This window comes from Apodemus sylvaticus, chromosome 19 (genome assembly GCF_947179515.1).
Source record: "Apodemus sylvaticus chromosome 19, mApoSyl1.1, whole genome shotgun sequence".
NCBI lineage: Eukaryota > Metazoa > Chordata > Mammalia > Rodentia > Muridae > Apodemus > Apodemus sylvaticus.
In genome coordinates, this window is record NC_067490.1 from 65,258,401 (window position 1) to 65,278,232 (window position 19,832).

General features: G+C 39.8%; 1 pseudogene; it reads left to right on the forward strand.

The window, feature by feature from the left end:
• The window catches only part of LOC127669703 (vomeronasal type-2 receptor 116-like), a 206,115-nt pseudogene that overhangs the window by 124,707 nt on the left and 61,576 nt on the right, over positions 1-19,832 (forward strand).

Below are 19,832 nucleotides of genomic sequence, written 5' to 3' on the forward strand. Positions count from 1 at the left end.
CATTCAAGAAGAGAGGCTGGCAATGACTCATTCTGGCATCATCTTTAATCATGAGGTCGATTGGTTATCTATAATCGATCAATAACCTGAAATGAACACAAATCAATCGGGAACCGATTGTCCATTGATCATTTTTCAGTCATGGACCTATCAATCGTCCCACATTAGCCTCATTGTCCAGAAGCCTATCAGTCACTTGATTGTTGATCAATAACAGACTTCCAGTCAACGACCAGACAGTCATGAGCTGCCAATCAATCAATAAATGATCAATAAATAGTAACCAATTGATTGGTAAATTAATCAATGACAAATATTCAACAAAAGTTAATTGATCCATAATTAATCAACAATCAATATAATTAAACAAACGACAGTTATTCAATTACATTGGTCTTTGCTGCACCAAAAACTGACTCGGTTATTTATTGATTGGTTGTGAACTACAGGATCCTGACTAATTATAAGTTGATTGATTGATTGATTGGTGATACATTGGCCATTGGCTAATTCCAGGACCCCTGGTCTGAGTATGCTTTCCCCAGGTCTACAAAGGTCACCTGCAGTTGGCAGATAAAGGCTATTTTAAGCACAGGATTAAATAGTCTGAATTTTTCAAGGCATCTAAGAAGTCCTCCATTTTTGTTTTGTTTCTGTAGCCACTGATAATTCATTTATGAACTGATGAAGAGAGTCTATCTGTAGGTTTTAGCAAAATAGAATGTTGAACTGTATCAACAAAAGCTGGTGGGTTTCCATTTCACTTTTAGGGTAACCCTGGTTTTGTGGTGGGGGCATTTTTGATTCATAGGGCCCCCTTATCTCCTTTTTAGGCATCACTTATGGTCTTCTGATTTGGCCTTGGCTACCAACAGGATCTTTCCCAGGTCTCCAGTCTGTTGCTTCTGTCCTCCCACCTGTGTCTCCTCTGCAGTATGTCCTCCATTAAATACTCTCTGTGCCACTGTCCTTAAATCTCTTAGACAACTCTTTCCTAACTACTCCACCCTCTGGGACTTTGTATTCATAGCAGGTGTTCCCTGATTGACAAAAGCTCAAGCCACTGCTGCCTTTGCTTTTGGTGATTCAGGGTTCATGGGTTTGTATTGTCAAAAATGTCTCCATGACTCTGTCTAAAAAAGCTGTAGGGATTTTATTTTCTTTCTGCCTTATACACTCTGGCAAAATTTGTGAGCCATCTTGTGGCCACCTTGAGACCTGACAGCAGAGATGGACTGTGGACAAAGGGCCTCCTCTTACCTTCAGTGTTGTTGCAATAACAGTTTGGGTGAGTTAGGGTAAAGCAAGCATATTGGGGCCAGTAACCAGCTCATATACCAAACCCAGACAATATTGTGGATGCCAACAAGTGCTTGCTGACCGGAGCCTGATATAGTTGTCTCCTGAGAGGCCCTGCCAGAGCCTGACAAACAGAGAGGGGGACACTCTCAGCCAGCCATTGAACTGAGCACAGGGTCAACAATGAAGGAGCTAGAGAAAGGACCCAAGGAGCTGAAGGGGTTTGCAGCCCCATAGGAGGAACAACAATATGAAGCAAGCAGTATCCCCAGAGCTCCCAGGGACTAAACCACCAACCAGAGAGTACACATGGAGGGACCCATGGCTCCACCCACATGGGTAGCAGAGGATGGCCTGGTCGGACATCCATGAGAGGAGAGGCCCTTGGACCCATGAAGGCTCATTGCCCCAGGGTAGGGGAATACCAGGTCAGGGAAGCAGGAGTGGGTGGGTTAGTGAGCATGCGGAGGGTGAGGGAATAGAGGATTTTCAGAGAGGAAATAAGGAAAGGGGACAACATTTGAAAGGTAAATAAAATATAAATATAAACATATGAATAAATAATATAAAATATATAAAATGTAAATAAATATAAAATATTTTTTTAAAAAAAAGCACTTGGGAAGTAGAGGCAGGTAGATTTCTGAGTTTGAGGCCAGCCTGATCAGAGTGGTAAAGCCTTTACACATCACAGTAATCTCCAATGTCATAAAAGAACACATACTGGAGAGAAACCATATGAATGTAATCAATGTGCTAAAGCCTTTGCACAGCGCAGTAATCTCCAATATCATAAAAGAACACATACTGGAGAGAAACATTATGAATGTAATCAATGTGGTAAAGCTTTTGCCCAGCGCAGTAATCTCCAAACACATAAAAGGACACATACTGGAGAGAAACCTTATGAATGTAAACAATGTGGTAAAGCCTTTGCAAGACCCAGTCATCTCCAGTATCATAAAAGAACACACACTGGACAGAAACCTTATTAATGTAATCAATGTGGTAAAGTGTTTTCACCAGGGATAAGTCCCCAAATTCTGTGTGCTGGAGAGAAAATTAATGAATATGATCATGAATTAAGTGGGAAATAGGAGGGTATCATAGTAGGATATGATAGACATGGGTGCTTGGAATTATTTCCACTCTGGAGATTTTTTTTTTTTTTATGTTTTTGCAAAGAAGTTTGCTACCCTTGTCTGAAGAGTTTCCTTGAGGTTAAGGTAAAGATGTTTACATTAATTGTATTGACAAAGTAAGTCATGAAAATCACCGCATAGAATTTGGCATGAAAATTTTTAACAAACATAGAAACTAAGAAAGGAAAAATAAAAAAAGAAAGGTTCAAAATACAAGGCTTTATCAGGAAGTTGAATGAGGTTTAATCGTCTGATCAAGGATATTCAATAGCATTAAAGGAATGGTTACATTAGGACAAGATTGCATTCAGCTAAACATATGGATTTACAGTTGTATGAAAGTGAACTGTATCATGTTAGGAATTATTATTACCTGTATACTGTTTTGCTGTAGACACATGAAGCTACAATTATGTGTCAAATTGCCAAGAGATAGATTTGGATTCTGGCTTCTGAATTTAAAATATAAGCAGAAAGGCTTAGTTCCAGGCATGGTGTTACATGCTTTTTAACCCACCATTCACGAGACAGAGTCATGCAGATCTTTGAGATCAAGGTAGATCTCTAAGAAAGTTCTAGGAAAGCCAAGATTAGGCAGTGATATATTTGAAATATTGAAAGCTGCTGATAATGGAATAGAAGGAGCCGTGTTCCAGCCCCAGTAAGCAGCACAACTCAGCAGCTCAGTCTTAAATGGTAATAATACTGAGACAATTGATGCTGGCTAGCTAGTCATTAGAGGTGATGAAGAAGAAATCAGCATCACTGTGGTGAAAACTGACTGGCATTTTCTGAGTGACAAAAAAGCTGTGTTCTACAGCTCACCAAGGCTGGACATTATGGTTCAACTGGGCTTTGTCATGTGTAAGAATAACCCAAGTGGTATTAAATTTGAGTTCATGAAGTTGTCATGCAGAACATCTGAGGCTTGGCACCATTGAGCAAGCATAAGGGAGGCTATGGGTCAGGACTAGTTCTAGGAGAAGAACCCAGCACCTTGAAGATGGAAGTAATATTGAATGAACAGCAAGAACAGCAGGAGCAGTAGTATGGAGTCAATCAGAGCTTAAAGTGATACAGAGGGCAGAGCTGGATACGTGACCCAGTGGAGGAGCATAGAAGATCATGTGTGGATCCAGGACACTGAAACATGAACCTGTGAAATTGAAGTTATCTTAGAGACCTCAAGTTGTTGAGATGTTAGAACTGTACGATACCTGCACAGGAATTGAATAAAACCAGTCAACGTGAACAAATTGTGCTTCAGTGAACAAAGTAGAAAGTAGTTGGAGACCTGAAGAACACTTTGACATCAGACATGGAGATGCAGAGTTTGGAGATAGTTTTGCTGGCTTTGGTCTTCCTTCAGTCCAGTATTTCCTCATGATTACCTTTATGATTAATAAAGTATATCCTGTGAATTTCAAGGTATACGATGTGCTTTATTTTTTCCAAAAATATAGCGGATTCCTCTTGCATGATAGGATTAATCACAGAAGAGTCTTTGACCTTTGGACTTTTAACATTTTTGAGACTTTGATAGATGATGGTGCCTTTTGACATTGGAGATCAGGGATTTTGCAATACGCTTTCTTTAAGTATTGTCCCCATACACTCTTGTGTTTGAACAATCATATGGAGCCAGGCAGTGGAATGTAGTATTTATGATTTATGTGGGGGAGGGAGTGGAAATAATAGGAGGTGCATTTTTTGGAAGAAAGTTTAACAGTGTTGGGGTGGGCTTTGGGGATCCTCCCAGTGCTGAATAACCCCTCCTTTTAGCACCCTGGAAGATGTCTCTTCCTAAGTTTCTTTGGATCAAGATGCAGATCTCTCATATCCTTCTCCAGCATTATGTTTGCCTGTATACGTACCATATTTCCTCCGATGAGGAAAATGTTCTAAACTTCTGAAACTGAAAGACGACCCCAATTAAATGTTTGCTTTTATAAATGTTGCATTGATCATCTCATCTATTCTTAGTAATTGAAAATCAAATTTAGAAATAAAGTGAGCGAATTTAGGTTGGTGAAGCTTCTGCACAATTCTGCATTCTTCTTCATTATCTAAGAATTAGTACTGCTGATAATCCTTGTGAATATATTTGGTATGGTGAAGGCTTTGCAAAAATCTGGAATCTTTATCTTTATGAAATAATGCATACTGGAGAGAAATTATATGAAACACAGCAATGTGGTAAAGCATTTATTTTTTGGGTTCATTAAAGTCCATCACAACTCAAACATGAGAAGAATGGAAATGATAAGAAATTATTGTGATCAAGTCAGTACTGATAAATCCGGGTGAGGAAAATACACTCCCATGCTTATCTGAAATATTCTACCCCTATACACACAGAGTCTGAAAGTTATATAGCTTCCATTCTTGAAATCCACAAATACCGGTGACAAGTTATATCTACATTTTACCTTCAATCACTACACTTTTTCTATTCTTAATCTATTTCAACTGATACAGAATATAGATGTTTTCTTCTCACCTATATTCTTTTGTGGATAGGAACAGGCATTATATTTGAGGAATAAAACGGAAGTAATGAAAATTACAGTTATGAATATTTGTTATGTTTTGACAAACAGAACATGAATAATGAAAGCTACATAGATATTGTTAAGTACTAAGGTCAACTATCACCTGGCACTTATATTTAGTTTGAACTTACGTTTAAATGAACGTTGTTAACAAAAAGGCAGTCCTTAGGACAAATTTCTTTTTGCTTGTTCCCAATATTTATATATTATAGTCATACACACACACACACACACACACACACACACACATATGTAAGCCATAACATATATATTATATACATCATATCAAATGTATAGCAGAACACATCTTACAAATGCAATAAGTGTGTATTTTCACAACACATTTATCTATAAATATGTAAATGAACACATCCTAGAGAGAAACGCTATGCATAAGCAATGTGTTAAAGCCTGTGGATGTAACAGTAGTCTTAGAAAAAGACTATGAAAAAGTCATAAGAAAAAGTCATAATTCAGATAAACCCCATAAACATAGACGATGGGTTAATGTTTTGCACTTTCTGGTATCCTTGTACAGGGGAAACTCTTTGGTATGCAATCAATCTACTAAAGCCCTTACATATTACAATAGTCTTTGAAAACAATCAAGAATACCAAACCTAATCTGTGACTACAAAGAAATTGGCAAGATCTGAAGCAACACACTTACATTGTTTCACTCAAGATTATTTATTTTTGTTAAAAAACGGTGGCAAGTGTCAAGAATCAATTTAGAGTTTATGATGCCCCTCGGTTTTATTTGCACTTGTAAACATGTATTGAGAAAAGACACATGAATGCAAGAGTAAGGAAACCTTTTTGTATTTCACAATTCTCTTAAGTTACATGAAAGAACTTTTGCAGTTGTAACAATTTATGGTGTGTACTAGTGCTGTTTGTGTTGTAATCATAAATTGTAATGTCTAAGCTTACCTCTGAGAGAGTATAATTTGGTTTTTGATTCCAGAGGGATATGGGTTCACCATGAAAGTGGAAACACAGCAAGTGTCTCGCAAGTGGGAGAATTATCCTGAGGCAGAGAGACTTTTCAAATTGCTTACCAATGCATGTGTTCATCTAAGTGTTTATCTCTGAATCACATACACACAACCAACAGAAATGCAATCAGCATATTGTATCCTCATATTTGTACATAGTTTCTAAAACATACTGAAAATGAATAACTTCAATGGGAAGAAGTGGGGAAGGCATTGAGAGAGAACAATGTATAACGAGATATACTTTAATTAAAATGTCAAATCATTTTTCAATAAAATCACAGGTAGACAGGCAGCATGCTAGTGAAGAAGATTGTGAACTGAGGGAAGATAAGGTTCAGTGCCATAAACAACTTGGTAGGTAATCAAGTCCTGTAAATACAGTCCCAAGGGATCTGATGCTCCTTGGCCTTGCAGGTATTGCACACAGATATACACACGCAACACATCCATGCACATAAAAATGAAAATATAAAGGAATTGACTATAGTGCTGACTTAGCCCTGAGACAGAGCACAGACAGGGCTAGTTAAAATGGGCTCCTTCTGGTGTGGATTTAGGCACAGCTGTGCACATCCTTGGAACCAGCCTCCTTAGAGTCAAAACCAGCCATATTGTAAGGATAGAATAGCAGAACATAGCTGTTCATCTGAGATCTGCAACCACAGTGCTGTTAGAACACTTTTCCTTGATGTTATTTGTATTCTTTGTCCTTGAAATGTCAGCAAAAATTGAACTAAAAATTTTACGGGGCTTGTAATAATCTGATGACTGCTGCTTTTAGTTTGTTGTCATCAGATTAGGTTAAATCTCTATATCCTTGAACATGGGAGATCTTTCAGTCTTGTTTTTTTTTTTTTACCTTTTAACTCTTTTATTACTTTCATATTTTTGTCTAGTTCTTATCTCTCTCATGGTACACAATCCCAGAAAATGCCCATCCCATTCCTCTATCCCTCTCTCTCTAATAGCATGTTTCAATCCCTCAACACCCAGTTCAAACTACTAGAAAAAAATCTTCAATAAAATCATTTAAATAAAAACCTTCTCAAACCTAAATAAGAGGATGGCCATAAATATCCAAGAAGCCTATAGCACCCCAAATAATTTAGACCAAAAATAAAATTCTCTTGTCACATTTAATCAAAACACTAAATGTGAGAGCTAAATCTGTACCACAGTTCTCCATCCCCAAATACTGCAGTGTGACAGAGGGTCTTCCAAGAGTGACGGCAATCCTGTGAGTACAGTTAAGACTACCACATCTGCACAAAGGACCCCCACAGAGAACTCAGGTCAAAAAACTGAGGAGCAGCCTGGGACATGACCCTTCCATTGTCCTCCTGCAGCCAGAGCTGATCCTGTGCCACAGTGATCCATATAGAAATACTGTGGGGAGGGAGCTGATCTCCCAGGAGTAACACCACACCTGCAAACATAGGTAAGACTCCACTTCTTCTTAAAATTCCAGGCCCAAGAGGGATCCACCCAGAGCCATCAGGACACAGAAACCAAGTCACAGCTGGGGACTGGATCCTTCTGGAGCTCCACCTAGGAGCTGGCTGACTATGTGCAAATTATCCCCATATCAATATTCCTCCTGGAGAGAACTGTTCTCAGGAGCGCTGACACACAGGCTTGCAGGAGAGAGAAACCTCATTCACAGACAGATCAGCTAACACCAGAGTCAACCAGAGAGTGAGACACAAGGGCAAAAACAAAATCAACAGAACCCAAGGCAAATTGGTATCATCAACATCTAGTTCACCCACCACAGCAAGCCCTGGATATCCCAACACACCAGAAAAGCAATGATGTTGTGAGTCATATTTATTTTTCTGTTGTATGTGAACTGGGCCCCATAATAATGTAAAGATAGTTCCCACCTGGGAATTCTAGGTTCATGGATAACTCACTGACCTATTTCATTGGGGGTAAGAAAGAAGATTTTGATATCATGAAAACGAGCATTCGGAAGGCATATGAGAGAAAAGATAGAAGCTGAGTTAACAAAAAACAACACACAAATTCTTTAACCTAATCCTGAGACTTACCCAACCCTGACATTTCTTTGTTTAATAGGGATACTAATGATATATATATATATATATATATATATATATATATATATTATATAATATAGATAGTATATATATAATATATATATAGATATAGATATAGATAGATATGTGTGTGTTTATATATATATAAACATATATATATATATATAAACATATATATATATATATAAACACACACTCACTCACATTCTCTCTCTGCCTCTCTGTCTGTCTGTCTCTTTAATTGTTTTATTTACTTATACTCCATATGTAGCCTCAGTAACCAGTACCCCCTCCCAGGCTTCTTTACTCTATTGCCCCTCCCTTTTGCCTTTGAGAGTGTGCTCCATCACCCCCACCTCCACTCCTCTCATTCACCCATCAACCACCAGCTCACCTTCCCCATTTTCCTTCCCTGGGACAGCCTGTCTATTCAAGATTAGACAAATAGTGTCCCATTGAGTACAAACAATGCCTTCCTCTGCTACATATGTCATGGCCAGCCCCTGCTTTTAGGTTGATGGCTTAGTCTCTGAGCTCCCAGGGTTCTGGGATACTTGATACTGTTGGCCTTCTTAAGGGATTGACATCCCATTCAATCGTTCAATCATAACTGGTGGTGTTTCAGACATGGCTGTCACCATGACGGCAGCTTGGACTGGTCTCCGCCCCTCTCTGCCCTGCTAGGACTTCTCAACAGGTGTGGTTGGTGTGGAGGTGTTGGCAACAGCCTTGGAACACGGCCTCAGAAAAGTAGCTCTGGACTGAAAGCAAGCCTACTTATGATGCCAGGGTCATGAGTTCTAGAATGCATTCTATTCCCACCTTGGAACAGACCAGGCAGTGTTGCTGACTGAACTGTGCTTTAAGGTCGGCCAATGGTCAAGCCTGTGTGGCAGCAGGGACCTTTCTTCTGCAGGAGTGGAACCTGGTCACAATGTAACGAGTAAGTCCCATTGTGTGTTCATTGTGTATCCAGAATGGCTTTCACTCAAAGCATTCTGACCACAGAGTCTTTCTGTGGGACTTCACACTCATGAGATGTGTGAATCTTGAGGTCTATCTGATGACAAATATTCATCAAGAGCTCACCTTGTGTTTCCATCGGGGTGTGTACAGAAAGCAGATGCCGTGAGAAGATTTGTCGAGGAGGGTTCTCCTGACCCCGTGAGACTGTTTAGAAAGGTGTGCGGTCAGGGCAACACAGGAAGAAACAGCTACTTGTGAGTAGCCTGTTCTACAAAGTGAGTTCCATCGAGGTGAGAAGAGATTTGTGGTGCTAGGGAAATGTTCGTGATCTACAAAATAACAGACAGGAGCCGAACTTCTGTAACATATTATGGTTGTTATGTATTGTATTGTATTGTATTGTATTGTATTGTATTGTATTGTATTGTATTGTATTGTATTGTATTGTATTGTATTTTATTTGAGTTATCTTGATCCCCTCCAAGGAACCGCTGTCATGCAGGATGGTTGTGGTGGTTGAGGGCAATGCAGGAGGCAGAGCCAAGGAATAAGGCTTGGCAAGAATGCTAAAATCTCCATGTGAAGATCCTCAGTCCTCCTACAGAGCTGCAGTGCAGTGACTTCTTCTCCACAAGGGGTGCTACCTCACTAGTGCTCCAGGTGATGGAGACCTCAATGCTCATTATGTGGACCCCCTTCTCTAGTAGCTATGACTTGTCACCCAAGCCATATTCCCTTAGGCTGTCAGCAGGCCCTAGTTGTTTTCCAAAGGTGATTTGAAACCTCATATGTGATTTTGTTCCTCTAAACATGCACTGACAGGATTGAACTCTGCCTGCCAGGGAGAGGTGGAATTCTGCAGGAACTCAGGTTCTGGAATGTGTGCTCCTAAAGGCTGACCAAAATGCCTAGCCCCTGGGTGCAAGGATAGAGTTGCATTGCAGGTGCTGTGGGTTCGGTTTGCTTTCTAACCAGCTCAGCCTCCTGACATCTCAAAAAGCAGACGTCATGCTGCCTACCTTAGGTAAATGACCCATTCAGCCCTACAAAGTTTGCAAAGACTTGCCACACTGTCCCCCTCTCACACAGTGCATCAATTTCAGTGCAAACAAAATCTCCTTGCAACTGCTTTCCTTTCTGTTCTTCTAAGATTTTCCAGATGGCACAGACAAGTGCTCAACTGGTATTCTGTCTCAGCTGGTCTTGTCATCTAGCTGTAGTTTCCCTGTTGCCTTGGGGACATGGTTCAAGAGTATACTTGTCAGAGAGGGAAAACACAGGATGACCACGGTTGACTCACACACACACACCGAATTTTTGGAGAGTCTTGCAATCCTGGCAAGGCAGGTTCATAATTAGTCCCCTTGTTGGCTTGTCTATACTTGCCGAGGCCACAGCTGGAGTAGGGACTAAGAGGCCAGTAGCACAATGATCCATAGATATCCAGCTCTGACTCTGAGCTCCAGGTGCTGCCACTTCTTCACAGCAGGGGTCGCTGTGGGGCTGCTCTTTCTCCAGAGAGGAATGGCAATGGACTGTGCACATCTTTGGAAGCTCAGGGCTCTGCTAACTGCGAATTTCCCACACAGCCAATTTCTTCTTGGCTCTTGGCTTGTGCAAGCTGAAATCATTTCCAACTGTGTGGGTTATTTTGTTTCTTGGTGCTTTTGTTTTGACAACCAAATCGGATTATGCCCAGCAAGCTACAATGGGACTTGATTCGAACCCAGTGTTCACTCCTAAATGCTGACAGAACAGCCTGGTGCCCAGGGATGAGTCATTCTCTCAGTGAATCCAAGACGTATTACCTGAGACTTCCCACCTCTGCTGAGAATTCCATGTGGTGTGAATTAAAGAAAAAGTTGAATATTCAAGGAAAAACATGCTGGTCAGTATTTCTGTGCAGTACTTACTTCTTACACACACTTCCTGAAAAATGAGGTTCAGAGAGCAAACTGTAATAAATGATACTTATTTGTCCTCTTCACACTCAGAGCTTTGTGATCACTCTCTAGTCTGGTGCATGACTTAGCCTACTGAGGGGTTAAACTTTAAGAAAAAACAACAGTAGTAAGGCTTATAAAACATGAAGCCCCACCCACCTCCCTTGTCAGTGATGCCCACAATGACAGCCAGTCTCACTGAGCTCCGCCCACCTCATGTGTCAGTGGCGACCACAATTATGGTGGTTCTGTAATTTTGTGAGAACTCCTTGAGCAGTGCCCAACCATAAATGGTTGTGTGTGGTGATGGCATTGTGTGTACATGAGTGATGGGTCACCATGCATCAGATGCTCACACTGAATATGTGTGGTGCGGTTTTACCTTAAGTGTCACCATGTGATGCAGCCTTATTGATATTTAGTGGATATCTCCAGAGACTGGCAACATCTCCAGTCAGATTTTATTCTGTATGCTAATAAAAATGTAAATGAAATAGACACAATTTAAATAGGGAAAGGAGACTGTCCCTATTTATGGTACACATATATATATACATAATATAGATATATACATGTATATATATATATGTTTGTGTATATATATATATATATATATATATATGTTTATATATATGTTTGTATATATATATGTATATATGTGTATATACTGCTCTCCAAACCTCATTTTTCAGGAAGTGTATGTAGGAAATAAGTACTGCATATATATATATATATATATATATATATATATATATATATCCTTAAAAAGAAAAAACGTAAGAATCAAAGTTGTGGGCTGGAGGTCTTACAGCAGCCACGCCTTATGCTAAATGAAGCTCTTAAGAAAAGCATATATTTACATATTTATTCATATATTTGTGTATGTATTTCTGTATTATATATATTTATATTTACATATTTATTTTATATTTTAAACAAAAATAAAATTATAAAAATATGATTATAAAACATATATATGTATTTATATAAATATAAAATATATTTTTGACAAAAATATGAATATAAAAATATATGTCTTTTAAAATAAATCTTTAAAATATTAAAATTATGTATAAATATTGTGATGAGGAGATCTTGCAGAAGCCATGTCTTATTCTAAGTAAAGCTCTTAAGTAAACCATCTTGTGAATTACTTACAGAGGGAAAATGGAAATAAACAGGAAGCCAGCAGAAGCTATCATAAAATTCTGCACTTGGAGAAAAGACCTTATCTCAGGAACATTACTGCCCAAGCCTACAGTGGCCTTAGGACTGATAACCGCAGACCCAAATGGTGGACAGAGTTGGGTTCAGAGGATATGAAATGTCCTGAAGGCCCTGGCCCCAGACCATTACCAGCTCTACTAGTATATTCCTGGCTTTAGAAAAGGAGCTCTATTTTATTCTCAATACACTGTAGCCTCAGGAAAAGGTCCCATTGGGTAGGCCCAGGCTGTTACGATCTCTGTCAAGTATGTTCCTGAAATTGAGAAGGAGCTATGTCATTCTCCATGCATGAGGGCCTCATGGAAAGACTTGCTGGATAAGGCTAGCCCTCCATACAACAGTCTCTCTCTCTCACTCTCTCTCTCTCTCTCTCTCTCTCTCTCTCTCTCTCAATTACTTTTTAATTAGTTTACTTATTAACATTGCAATTGTTGCCCCACTCTCTGGTCTCCACTCCCAGGGCTCTTTACCACATTCCTCCTCCCATTTGCCATTGAGAGGGTGATTCATCACACTCACCCCTACACCTCTCATCCACCCACAGACCACCTCCTCACCTCGCCCATTCTCCTTCTCTGGGGCATCACATTTCTACAGAATTAGCTGTATAGTCTCCCAGTGAGTACTGACAATGCAGTCCTCTGTTACTTATGTTCCTGAGGCCATGGGACAGCCCTTGCTCATTGGTTGATGGCTTAGAATATGCGAGCTCCCATATTAAAAAAAATAATAAAAAATCAACAGTTGTATAGTCTCCCACTAGGTACAGACAATGCTGTCCTCTGCTATATATGTTCCTGGAACCATGCACCAGCCCATGTGTGCTCTTCAGTTGATGGATTCGTCTCTCTGAGCTCCCAGGGGTCTGCGTTACTTGATACTGTTGGTCTTCTTAAGGGATTGGTGTCCCCTACAGCTCCTTCCATCCTCCCCTAAGTCTCCATAGGGATCCATGACCTGAGTCCCATGGTTGGCTGTGAGTATCTGCATCTGTGTGTCAGTCAGTCGCTGGTGTTGCCTCTCAGAGGACAGCTGTGCTCAGCTCCTGTCTCCAAGTACAAAGGTGTTTTTCCATCTCACATGGCTGTCACCCAGTGTAGTCTGTCCCATGTGGCAGAACTATGCTTTCCTCAAGTAGAAAATGGGGGCATCAGGTCTTAATGTTGGTTGTGATTCTGTAATGACTGTGTGAGCAGCTTGTCATAGACGTTTATTTTATTAATTAATTATTATTTTTACTACTACTACAATTTTATTATTAATATTATTATTATTATTATTAACTTGCTGTCAGCATGTTCACTTTCGCTGGTTGTACACTACAGTTGTCTCCTTTGTTATGGTTTGGAGATTGATTTCTAGACAAACCTGGTGAACAAACACGTGAATCCCATCCTTCTAGTCTCTAACCACCTTGCTTAATATACTATCAGCGGGGTGATTTTAAGGTCGTCCTCAATCAGTTAAGTGCTACTTACTATCACTATTTCCTAAGCTTGGTGAATCCTTTATATCTTCCGTTCTACTCTTCTGTATCTCAATTTAATATTGGAGTTCCACCAAACACATGAGATGCTTTTCAAAAGCTCCAAAAAATAAACTGCTAATGGATCTTATACATAAGTAGTAAATGCTAAGAGCAGAGCTTGTAGATTTAAGAGGAAATAGAGCTCTCCATGTTAAGCATCCTACCTGTATTATTACTTGAAGCAAGTCCTTGGCTCACATGTTTTGAGCAGATTCAGCCTTGCAGGTGAAGTTAGCTTTTCAGAGTTCACAGCCTGATATAGGTAGTGAGGAGCACCACAAAGGAACTCAGAGGTGTCCACATCTGGCTACATCTGGCAACATCTGACTGATGCTTCACATCCAGCCCCAGGGAGGACCCACCATCACCAGCTCCACTGCACATCCATGTTCTCCTCATTATAGGCAGAGACCCTGTGTTCAACATGTCTCAAAACAGAACTTACTGAGGACACCACACAGCACCCAAGAGCAGTACTTAAAGCAGGTCACAGAGAACCATTCAAGCCTGTTAAGCCAAAACAAACTTCAACAAGGTTCCAGAAAGAACCCTCCTCTCAGTCTGACTGGCAGGTCCACCTGGTGTCTTTGATTGGCCAGTGAGTCTTATACCTCCGCAAGGTTAGAATGTGCTTCCAGTCCTGGGCCGGACCTTTCACATATCTCAGGCCAGGTTTCCACTCCCATAGCATTTGTGCCTGTTCTCCAAGAACCTCATCCATGTGTACACCCACCCAACACTGGAAGAGGACACACCATTGCAACTGAGGCTGTTCAGCAGCTTTCTCCTCCCTTTTGTTGGCAGTGATCCTGCACTCATCATGACCTGACTTCATAGCTTGCATTAGAATTCCTCACAGAACTTCCCTTTCTTCTTCTTCCTAAAATCAAGGAGGATAACCTGTTATTGACTTGCATGGGCGATGCAAAGTTGGCCCATTAGTGGAAGGATTCCCAGTCTTTTAACATTAAAGAGGGATTTTAGGAAACAAATGTTTTGCTTTGTAGCCTCATAAAATTCCCTTCCACCATATGATAGATAAGAAACAACCCCGGGAGAAAACAAGGAAACAGATGACATACATTGTGGAGCACTATTGTGGAGCACACTTGTTAGTCAACACATCTTCCGCAGTGGTAAGGTGGAGAAAAGCCCACAGTTGTGTTAGCACAGGTTCTCTATATCAACATATGTCATAGAGAGTGAATTTTTATGTGTATATAGAAAGAAGATTTATTACAATGTCTCAGAGACAGTTGTCCTCTTCCAATAATAGCTGTCTGCCAAGGGAAACTTCAAAATCAAGGACTTATCTTCTGTTAAAAAGGAGCTGCAATTTTCCTGAGCCCAGCATGAAGCCAGAATACAAAACTCTTGCTTCCTAAAATCACTCTTTAAATTTAGTAACCTGGGCACCCTTCCCCTTGTGGGTCAGATTGATTCCTCCAGTGCACCTGAGGAATGGGCTATGCAAGCTATTCACATTGATTACAGGAAGAGGAAGTCAGTGCTGTGAGGAAAGCTCATGCAAGGTCTGAATTTAGGTCCTGTTAAGTGCAAGGCCATTGCTAACAAGGGGAGGAGCCGGTAGCTGAGTAGCCTGAGCTAGAAAAGTGGGATTTCCCCTAGGCCTGGCTGGTGTGAAAGCCCTCTTGCAAGGCAGGCACAAATGCTATGAGAATGAAAACTACTCCTAAGATCTGGAAAAGGTTTCGCCCTGAACTAGAAGCTCCCTTTAACCTTGAGGAGTGGTAAGGCTTACTGGCCAATCCAGACCTCCAGGCACAGCTGGAGCCATTCAAAGAAAGAGACAGGATATTCCGGGAACTTTGCTGCAAGTTCACTGTGGCTGTGCAGGCCAGAATAGCACACTGTTTCCTGATCTGAAATCTGCTGTTGCATGCTGTGCTGTGAAGGGACATCGGGGAAGCTCTGAAATCGAGACATGTTAAGCACAGGATATCTGCCCACAGTGGGGAGGAACAGGTGGCTGAGCAGTGTGTGCTGGTGTCCTATCAGGGGTAGGGTGGGAAACATCAGCTATATGTGATTACATGTGAGGTTTCTAGTGGTGCTTCTTACTTGGTAAATTAGGCGGTGACCTCTGAATATTTTCCCTATCATGGCTGAATCTTCCCAAATCATTTGGACCTTTGGTTTGCTTTTAGAAATATCATGGCTGCATTTTTATTCTGCAGCATGTTTCCAAAACATTTTGTGTTTTACACTGCACACTGAGAGGGCTGATATGAATCTAATAGGTCAATTTTAACATGTGACTGGTGTTTATTTTGTTTTGTTTTGTTTTCTTTTATGTTTTTTTGCACTATTCCTATTTCTTTACATGTATAGTGTTTTGAATAGAGTGTGGCAGGGGGACTTTATTTTTTTTTTTGTTCCAATATATTTGGTATTTTGGATGCATCTTGTACCTTAATAGGAATCATTGTTTTAATTTAGAAATTATTTATTTAGGATTTCATTAAAACTACATTCTTGTCCTTTGAACTGATATTCATCTACTATTACAGTCAATCATAGTATTTGTTTCTGATATGCTGCAGTGTTTCTGGTTACTTAGTCACAGGAAACTTTTAGACTCCAAATATTTTTTCAACAATAAGTCCATTTATTCTATTTATCTTACTTTCTTGTTCAGTGTGTGAGAACCTTGCCTCTGTAGTTGTCAACATCCAGGCAATTTCAATGGCCTGCTCTCAGGGACTGAGCACCTGCTTAAGTCATTACCTGCCTCCATCAGCTGCTGCTATTGTCAGGTGTGCTTTATATACATGGAGCACTAGCTTCAGCTGCTCTCTATATTTGTTCCCTGTTTCTGTTCTCTACACAAGCCCCCTCTATAGTCTTTCTCTACTCTCATCACATTCCCTCTGCTCCCTATGTTTTCCAGTCTGTAAGTCCTCTTGTGTACCTCTGTCCCTTCCTCAGATTCTCACTCCTGTTCTTTCCACAAACAAACTCTTTTGTACCAGATCTCTTGCATACATTAATTTTTGAGCTTCTGCAGTGGCAGGACAAATTGGATTATTTGGTGACATATTTCCCTGGATTATCTTCATTATGTTCCAATGCTGATGTATAAGTATCTGGGTTTGTGGTGATAATAGGTCTAGATACTGATCTCTGTGTTTGTCTTGTTTAAGTGGTAATTTTATTCTTGAGTTCCTTTTTGTTGTCTGTATTTTCACTGGATATAGGCTAAGTGTCGCCCCTTTTTCTTACCTGTTTGATGGGTATGTTCAAAAGGGAATGATTGCAAATGTTGAAAGCTTGAAGAAATGGCAGGCAGGAAGATACGATCTTAGCAATCCACCAGTAGACAAAGTCAGGGGAGAGTGTAAGCTGTTGCTGGCGTTTGTACAGTGTTAAGGACAGCTGTGTAAATTGCATGTCGGATAAATGGTGTGATACATTTTATGGAAAGCCTAGTTTGTCTCCTGGCAGGCATGGCATGTGGTTGAAAAAGGAGTGTACATTCCTGTCTACTGGAATAGGAAGGGGTATTCTGTACTACTGTATGTAGGAAAGATAGGACTTGCTTTCTGATTTTAAAAGATTTGACTTTCGAGATATTGCCTTGAGTATCAGAAGACACTATAGACATTTGAACCATGTAGGAGCTCTTGCAGACTATTAGGATCAATGTAGACTGAATGCATTTTCATGACAGGATAAACATGAGCATATAACATCCAGGGTCAGAATGGAATTGATTGGGCCTGGGTATCCCCACACCTTGGGGCTTTGAGTTTCTAATGGGTTAAGTGCATCCTCTCCCACTGAGGCCAGACTTTCGAGTACAGTAAAAGGGACAGATATCAAAGATAGGCAGCAGCTTTAGGGACAGTGCCTGTTCCAGTTGTTGGAGGGCCCTCATGAAGACTAACCTGAACCTCTGCTACTTATGTGCCAGGGGCCTTACTCCAGCCAGTGTCTGCTATTTGGTTGGTGTCTCAGTCTCTCAGTGTCCCCAAGGCTAAAGGTTCATTGAGTCTGCTAGACTACATGTGGAGTCCTACCATCTTCAGGGCATTCAATACTTCCCCAAATCTTCGTTAGGAGCCTCCAAAGTCCATCCCATATTTCACTGTGGTTCTCTGCATCCATTTCCGTCAGCCTCTGATTGGAAACTTATGAAATTATCCTGTCTGGGAGCATAACATTGTATCCATAATAATGTTAATGATTGGAGATTGCCCATAAGGTGGGTCACTAGCTGGCGAGTTTTCATTGGGCATTCCCTCATTCTGTGTTCTATGTGTGCCCCAGCTTTTCTTTTAGATGCCACAAATATTATTCTGTGTGTCTACTGTGCTGTAGTTGAAACTGATCGTTCAGATTTCTTTTCATACTCCCATTCAGTTAATATTTGAACTCACTCGCCAAGTCACAAAATATGCTGTAGACACATTTACACTTAATGCAAAGCTATTTTGCAAGCCCGGTAGTTTAATTTTTTATTGCTTTGTTTTTGTTTTTCAAGAAAAAAATCTCTCTGTGAAATCATTCCTGTCCTGATAGTCAATATAGGAACCGTATAAGTCACCTGACATGGTTTTGCACAATAAGGATATGATTTTGTTCAACTTTTAATCCTCATGCTTCACTTTGAAATTTGGCCAAATAAATACGTTATATTCTATTTCTCAAGTTGATATATGTTCATTACATCAATACTACCTGAGACTTCACACTCCTTGGATTCCAGGTGTATGATGTGTACTTCCTCACACTTGTGATTTTTCTGAAATATTTGAACAAATAGTATTTTGCCTATGTGTATAAATATGAATATCATATGTCTCTTCTTTACTGTTGTCATAAGATGGCCTCAGAAATTTTGATCTTGAAGTAATTAGTAGCTGGTGGTCCACATGTGTGAGAAATTGACAAACACAATGTGGAAGACCAGCTAGAGCTTTCCACTGCTGAGCTCTCTCTCCTGCCCTATATTTCTTATTTATGATCAACATTTATATTACTATATTTTCATCTATTCATTTGTAACTGTTTAAGCACGCATTTCCTTTTAGTAAAATTGTATTAATGTTACAGTTTAAACTGTTACACTTCATATTTCAACAAGATGAATACCGATCTGAAGTGAATGTATAATTCTTTGTGGGAACTTTTAGGAAAGTAATGTGAGTTCTCTATCATTTTTGTTTCCTTGGTTGATTTTTGTATGGACTGAGGGTTTTAATATATAACTTTTGGTCTCCTAGAACACATTACATAGGCCATACTGATATCCAACTCCATGACATACACTTGCCTGTGCCTCTGTGATTAAAGACATGGGCAAATACACACAGTTTGCTCATCACTTTTGTAGTTAGTAATTGTACATACGATTTTTCAGATGCATGCAGAGTATTATAGAATTTCCCATGCATTTCTCTCTCAATTTGCATTTCGCTGGCAAGGCTATATCCTATGCAAAGTGTTTAACAGCAATACAGGGGAATCTTATAATTCAAGCCCCTTTTAAAATAACACAGTGATTGTAAATTCTGAGTCAGAATATAAGTGGAGCAAGTGCCAAAATTATATGAATATGTTTTCAAGGAATCATGTATTTCCTTTACATTGATGTTAGTATCACGCTTTGTGTTGTACACATGTATGGGAAATTTAGGATGCAGTGACTTTTGATGATGTGCATGTGAACTTCACTGAGGAAGAGTGGAATTTGCTGGATCCTTCCCAGAAGAATCTCTACAAAGATGTGATGTTGGAAACCTACCTGAACCTCAAAGCTATAGGTAAGATTGTTATTTTTTCTAAAGGAAACAAATGTTTATTAATTATTGATGATCTTCTATTATTTTCATTGTGAATAATGAAGATTGAACTAAATAATTCAGTTTCACTAAATTTTCACTGTAACTTTCATGGTGCAGTGAAAATTCACAGTACCTTGATTATTTCCTAATTTCCAATAGTATATCATTCATTTCCGGTACTGTATTTCAGGCTGTAATTGGGAAGACCATCATCTTGAAGAACATTTTCAAAGTATTAGAAGGCATGAAAGGTAATATTCATGTGCAAGCTGATACAAATATGTTTCTGAGGAAATTTTAATATCTT